At 35.0% G+C, this 7500-nt stretch overlaps 1 protein-coding gene across 11 annotated transcripts in view; it reads left to right on the top strand.

Annotated features, from left to right (window-relative positions):
• LOC144971952 (receptor-type tyrosine-protein phosphatase F-like) overlaps window positions 1–7500 on the top strand; it is a 359769-nt gene that overhangs the window by 143382 nt on the left and 208887 nt on the right. For all 11 annotated transcript variants that reach the window (XM_078913126.1, XM_078913082.1, XM_078913059.1 and 8 more), the window contains one exon: window positions 1200–1439. The gene's annotated coding sequence lies outside the window, so the exon portion shown is untranslated. The remainder of the gene's footprint in view (window positions 1–1199; window positions 1440–7500) is intronic.

Genomic DNA, 7500 nt, shown 5'->3' with positions numbered 1-7500 from the left:
CTTTGCCATTTTCCGTAGACCATTAGAATTAGAAATGTGAGGCCTCTATTCTATATGGTGATAATTATGCTGATTCATGTTTATGTGTTTATTGTTGTTTACTCTAGATATCTAGACGTCTTGGTAGATTTACAGAGGGAATTCCACTGTGTTATTGTCTGCTGGACAAAGCCATATGATAATCACTTCACAGTCAGTATGATTATATTCCCATAGCTGACTGCTTGGGTTTGATCACTTGTGTATAAATATCGTTCTTAAGTTTTAGATGTGCTCTAGGTTGTGGCCGATACAATTCTGCTTTGGTTGGTTTATTTTACTAATTATAATTACGAGACAACCAGATATTTTATCAATAACAGACAGTTGTTCATTGGGTCTCTCTTAAATCTAATCACAATTTTTGTGGTAGGCCTAGAACTACAAGTAGGAATCAGAGGTTCCTGATATTAAGTTAGGACTTAATATTCTCTAGCAACAAGTATGAATGACATCTTAGAAATCATATTTCTTAGCCTAACCTTGGTTTTGTAACAGGTGCATGTGTATATGTGTGTGTGTGTGTGTGTGTGTGTGTGTGTGTGTGTGTTCAATTCTCACACTAAGATATTGCTAACCGTTTTGTATATACTGCCAAATTCACAAAGTGCCCTTTGAAGCTGCTGTTCTCGTTTCACAATTGATGTGAATTTTATCACATTGATGTCATCTTATTCTTAAACCTCAACTGTTTTGTCTTTTGTTAACACTGTAACTGTAAATTTGTAAACGTTATATTTATTGTGCGACTTTGTGGTCTAGTGGTATGACACTTTACTTGTATCCTGTAAGTTCTGGATTTAAGTCCCATTATGGGTGGTGCAAAGTCAAGTCCTTAGAAACGACTTTATTTGTCACATTGTTTTGGTGTTAAATGAGTGCCTAGTTGGGAAAAGCCGAAAATAATAATAATAATAATAATAATAATAATAATAATAATAATAATAATAATAATAATAATAATAATAATGAAAATATTGATGTTAATGTTATTATATTAGCACACACTGTCCCACCTGCTATTATCCTGGGGCCCCTTGTAGTTTGCTTTGAACACATGAAGTGTATACAGTGTCCTATAGATTATTATTATTATTTTTTTTCATCTTAAAAAACTGTGCAATTTAATATTTAATCTGTTTATTCATTTTTATTTTCAGAAAACTGAAGGATATATTGTTGCTATCAGTGGATATAACAATTTATTGCAACATGATATTGGATTTTATATTTCATATTGGATAATTCTCGCCAGTGGAGCAGAAGACTGGTGTAATTTCTTACCTGGATTGTTATCACACACTAGTCAATCAATACTTGGATACTAACACACTGCCACACTCTGCCAACACACATTGCTGTGTCAATGGATTACGCATCTTGACACTTTTCTTGACGCTGTAAGTATTTTCTGAAAATTTATTTTTATTTTGCTCGAAAGAAAAAGAGGAGCTCATTTTGAGATTTAGTGCATTGATTAAAAACACACCTGCTACTTGTACCAATACAAATCTGTCTTTCACCATTCTTTGATCTCTTGATTTAATTTGTCAAATAGGATCTAGGTTTTTTTTTTTTTTTTTTTCACATTTTTAAGTTGTTTATTTTCAAAACATTTTTCTCTCGATTTTGGCTGAGATGGATTTCCAAACTAAACTGTAATTTTAACATCTTTGTTTATTTATTATTTATTTATTTATTTCTGTATTGTTTTGCAAAATTTGACATTTTAAAAACATTGTCACAAATATGTTTTTTTTTTTTTTTTTGGAAAGAGAGTACAGCTTTGATGTTTGTTACGGGAGGCATGTGTGTAGATGGACTTAGTCCATACTTTAATTTGATATGGGACAGCACACGGAGTAAGCGAGAACCAGCTATAACTATAACATTTATGAAAGTGTTAGTCAAAGTCAGATTGGCTGCTCTAGAAATTCCTCCGGTCCGAAAATTTTATTATAAGACAATTATTATTATTCAATTATGTATACATTTTCAAATGATAAAAATAATGCTTTTTAAAATTTTATTTGTCATGTATGATCACTTAATTTTCACCCACTAAATATTTTATCTTTTATCTTTGATTTTTTAATTAATATATAAATGGATTTCAAATTATAAATGTGGGAAATTAGCTGTAAAATTTAGAGATTCTTTAATTGGTGTGATCTTGTTTATTTCATTAAGGAATCCACCCATCTAAACCATATTTGTGCAATGGCTTCACTCAACTCAAGTGTGAATGACTGAGCCTGCCATAAGTCTTAACTTGTTATGTCTGGTCTAGAGGCTTTATTATTTATATTATAGTAAATCTATGGATGATTTTTCTCTACCAATCTATCTCTTGATTCAATTACCTCGGTATTTAATTTTTATTCTCTTCATTATGGACTTTTTTTTATCAAGTACTCTGGAAAACTATGCATTAAAACATTTGGCCAGAAAACTTGTTCTTCAAATATTGATCTATTAAATGACCCTCGTCCTGGCAAAAAATTCCAAAACCTGAGTCTTCACAGAGTCCAAGGTCTGAGAGATTTTGTCTAGATGGGGGTCATTTATATTGATCCATATCTGAATGACGAGTTTTCTGGCCAAATTTTTAATGCATACTTTTCCAGAGTATGGCAGTTAACAATTAATGGTGTCATGCTTAAATCTTGATTTGAAATATTTTCATCATTACAAATAATGGGATAATGGACCATATGGTGTATTGTGTGGTTGCAGGAATTAGTGTCAATTATATTTCAGATTATGATAATTATTATGAAGGCAGGCGTTCTCCATCATTGATTTGCGAGTTTAATAAATATATACTACTAAGTATTTGGTTTAAAGATCGTGATATTGATAACGGCATTAAGGTAATAAATTACATTCTTGGCGTGGCAAAGAATAATGTAATCCAATGCAAAGGTAAAATTTAGAATTGTATTGCTTGAGGTATATATTTGATTATTAAAAATACAGGAAATATATTGAAATTAAAACTACTAAATACATTTTTAAAAAGTTGATACATAGAGATTGAAAGTTTAGGTTTTATGATTTATTTATACTCTTTGTGCCGGCAATGATACTCTGTAAATTTGAGAAAAATTGAATGCAATTCATTTTGTGTTCTCCTCTTCGTCCTCTTCTTATTCTTCTACTACCATCACTACTACTACTACTACTACTACTACTACTACTACTACTACTACTACTACTACTACTACTACTTCTACTACTACTACTACTACTACTACTACTACTACTACTACTACTACTACTACTACTACTACTACTACTACTACTACTACCACTGCTGCTGCTGCTGCTTCTACTACTATTTCTTCCTTTTCTTCTTCTTTAAACAATACCTTGTTTTTATCTACAATTGTAATGTTAATATCATTTCCAAGTTACGTATTTATTTTCCAAGTCAAATTCTATGAAAGGGATCTCACCAATGATTCGTCAAAAAGTTATTCAAGATTGGCTTATCACCTCCCCTTGGCCTTGTCTTTTATCTCCTCGCCGTCTCGTGTCCCCTCGTCCGCCGTAGTCTGTCCACTCATAGCCGTCTGCATAATTTCCCCCTACGCTCCGACTCCTTCGCACAAAAGACATTACCTCGTGGAATGGAACCAACAAGATTACACTGTTATAGAAACGTCAAAACGTTCTTGCTTTGCGACATTCCAAAGCATTTCATACCGGCTGTTGTCCTCCATTGGTTTTCTTTGGTATAATATGATGACTCCGATCCCCAAATCTTTTGACTCTTCTTACTCTTATTCAATTGAAAAATAAATGAAAAGAGGTATCAAGTGTCTGCCCCCCCCCCCCCCTACTCTTTCAATGTTGTCATCGTTGGAATTCCTTTTGCCTTGCATTGCCGTTGCTTACCTTAGGCAGTTTTCGATTAAAATAAACGCAATTTCGATGTGTCGAATGGTCACCCACTTGTGTCATCAGATGAGAATTCCGGTAAATATGAACCTGTAATACTTAGTTAGATGTATGGATTTGGCAATTTACACCAATGCGCAAAAAGGTCGATCATAGTTTAAATTTTGTTTTAAGTTGGAAATTTCTATTTCTTTCCCCTCTTGCTTTGTCGTATTTATTTTAATTGACCATATGTGGGGTTTATCTTATTTTCCTCTTTGACTTTAAATGTTTCCTTTTGTAAATTCATTAGCTGCGATGGATACGAATGAAAACTATCGTCCACAAAATCATTCTTCATTCATCACACCTGCTGCCGTTGCCAGCACAGATTCCCACTTGTAAATAAGTCACAGGTTTTACACCGCATGAATAGACTACCTGGATACTAAGAGAATATTTCGTGATTACGCCAAATGTTTGCCTTTGAGTTCGCGATGTCCGTTTTCACTCAAATGACACAACACGCCGTTTTGTTGATTGTTTAAATTGTGAGTTTATCCCCTACCGGTCCAATCTATTTTACTTATGGCTCAATGGCCTTAACTGTGCCCTGGAAAAAAACTCGAATTTAAAAATTTGGCCAGAAAACTCGTCCTTCAAATATCGATCGATTAAAATTTTCATCATCTTAGGCAAAAAAAAAAAAAAAACCAACAAAAAAAAAACAAAAAACAAACATATCTAGGACTTCTCGAGTTTTCTGGCCAAATTGTTAAATACGACTTTTTCCAGGGTACGACAGTTAACTGGTTGAAGATTCCCAAATGGAGGTGAACTCTTTGATTAATTTTTAAAAAAAATAATTAAGCAGGTAAAGTGAACCGGTGATTCTTCTACCTTTAATTCATTTTTTTCCCTTTCCGCATTATTAGTTAGTACATTATACGTGTAAGGTATGTGGTTATTTGACCGAATACATGAAGCTGCAATCTCGCAGTTATATGGTTAGCCAAGTAATGTACTCTAATTGGAATCCATTGATAGAACCTTTAAATAATGGAGGAGTAGCTTTTGTTGGTAGTGGTCAGTCACCTGGCCACATTCCGTCCAGTCTTTTATCAGGTTTCATTGCTGGCTGGACAATTCCTTTCCACCCACACTTTAACCTTATCTGCGATGTGTATAACATAGACATAGACGTATTGTGACAAAACAACTTTAACCAAAAAAATAAAAACACCACAAAACAAACTGATTATGGTCATAATACTCTTACTTCATATTTTATAAATCAATGGATTAAATTGGTCCCAGGCTTATCAAATATAAAGTATCAAATTTGTAACCCTGTATCAAGTTTAGGGGGGGGGGGGGTTGGATTATCTCAGTGTGTCGATGTACTATTTCTTTTTTTTTTTTTAATGGCCAAATGTGGGAATAGATGTTAAGTCATTCTACAGAATATGGTTGTTCAGTCACAATTTTTTCTGGCCATTTCAATTAGACATGATGTATTATGAGAAACCGTGCTGTCCTATCCTTCGCTAGACCATTACATTTCGAAATAGTAGATTTTTTCCCGCGTGTATGAACTGTTACTGTAGTTTTAATGTGTACTTAGTACCAATTCTCCCACATTCCTCATTAAAAATGCCACAGCTTGAATCGGTGTTTTGGACTTGAAACACAGGCCACTTGTACATGTGACATTCCATCTCTCCCATTCGGTTATGCCCCGTCTTTTATAATCAGGTTTCATTGGTGAAGGTGTACCGTACATTAGAATAATTGTCTTGTGATTTAGTGTCCTTCGTCCTTCGCTGATTTTGACACGTAGTTTGTACGTATCACGAATGTCGTGTGAATTTGACCTTCTAAGAAATCGGACAATTCATTCACAAAGATTGTTAATGATAAGGTACGCTTTACTTAACACTTGCTGACTCGGTCAATCCCATTGTTTTTATAGAGCTTCTTGGATTCTCGAATCTACTGTCTATCTATCTATCTATCTATCTATCTATCTATCTATCTATCTATCTATCTATCTATCTATCTATCTATCTATCTATCTATCTCTTTTCCCAAAGCTACATCTCTTCTTTTTCATGCGCCCCCCCCCCCCCCTTCCCAATTTACCGATAATTTATTCAGTTCCCACAGTAGTAGGTAGTTACCATTTACAACATCAGATACGGTTCGATGGCCTACAAGTATGTCTAGATCGTAGACGTATGTAGACCATTGAAAATTCCTCTGGAATGTTTTCCTCTTCATTTTGTTGGTCTGTTTTGACTACTAGCGTGATTTACCTGCTTTCTCAGTGTTTCATACAGTATAAAATCTTTACAAAGTTAATTGAAAAACAAAAAAAAACAAAAAAAAAAAAAAAATATTAATTGGAGCTACGAGTAGCTTTTATTTTTAAAAAATTATTTCCCCCCTCTCCCTCACTCGTGTGTGTTTTTTTTTTTCTTCTTTTAAAACAATAATCGGATTGATAGTTTGTACTTGAGGCAGGATATTTGATTATGGCGCATTGATTTGCTGTCTTCAGCAATTCCCCGTACCTCCGCCCACTCCTGTATTTTATAGTGTCTAATAATCCTCCTTGGGTGTGCGACTGTAATTTGGAATGTGACACAACTGCGATGAATGATTGACTGTAACGTTGTATCAGATGTCTTTGCGTTGACCGTCTCTCTCTCTCTCTCTCTCTCTCTCTCTCTCTCTCTCTCTCTCTCTCTCTCTCTCTCTCTCTCTCTCTCTCTCTCTCTCTCTCTGATTCTTAATTGGTTTTTAGGACTACAAACATTAATTAATTAGTGAATCTGTTAGATTAACGCTAGAACTTTCTTGCACGAGGGCTTTAATTATTGTTAATTTCATGTCATTGCATGAAAAGAAAGCAACAGTGACGATAACATGACTATTATGCAGGAAGTAATTCAGCCCTCACATCTAAGTAACCGATGAGGTAGGAGATGATCGAAATATGTACACATTACCGCTGTCCTCTTTGTGGTCTTGTGGTATGACACTCGCTTTTGGATCGGAAGGTCCTGGGTTCGAGCCTAGCTCGGCGCATAGTTGAGTCCTTGGAAAAGGCTCTTTACTCACATTTTCTCACCTTACTCATGTATAAAATGAGTACCTGGCCGTCAACAGCGTTGTCTGTTGGAAAAAAAAAAAGTAAGATCGCCTAACAGGCGTCATGCCTCGTTCTACATGTTACAAGGGACCCCTTGTATTGTAAAGCGCTTTGAGCACGTTTAGTGGATATTGCGCTATATAAAAGCTCAAGATGTTTTTTGTTTTTTTTTTTTTATGCAAAGATTGCATTACTCTTACACGCATGTATTGATAGCCGTGTGTCCTTGACGTCACACGTCACAGCATGCCCTCCAGGCTCCTGTACCATCCCGTTTTCCATACCCGCTGGGTGGCTCACCTGTCACAGGGAGTGATTGCAATTGATATCCAGTTGCGTTACTCATGGTCATCTCAGTCCATAGCAAACTAGAGGTGGCTAAGTCTCGGTCTCATCCCATCTCTTTCTCTCTCTCTCTCTCTCTC

Source organism: Berghia stephanieae, chromosome 1 (genome assembly GCF_034508935.2).
Source record: "Berghia stephanieae isolate SIO BIC M18660-M18661 chromosome 1, UCSD_Bste_1.3, whole genome shotgun sequence".
In the NCBI taxonomy this organism is placed as follows: Eukaryota; Metazoa; Mollusca; class Gastropoda; order Nudibranchia; family Aeolidiidae; genus Berghia; species Berghia stephanieae.
The sequence above is the reverse complement of the archived record's forward strand: the minus strand, read 5'-3'. Positions and strand labels throughout refer to the sequence as shown.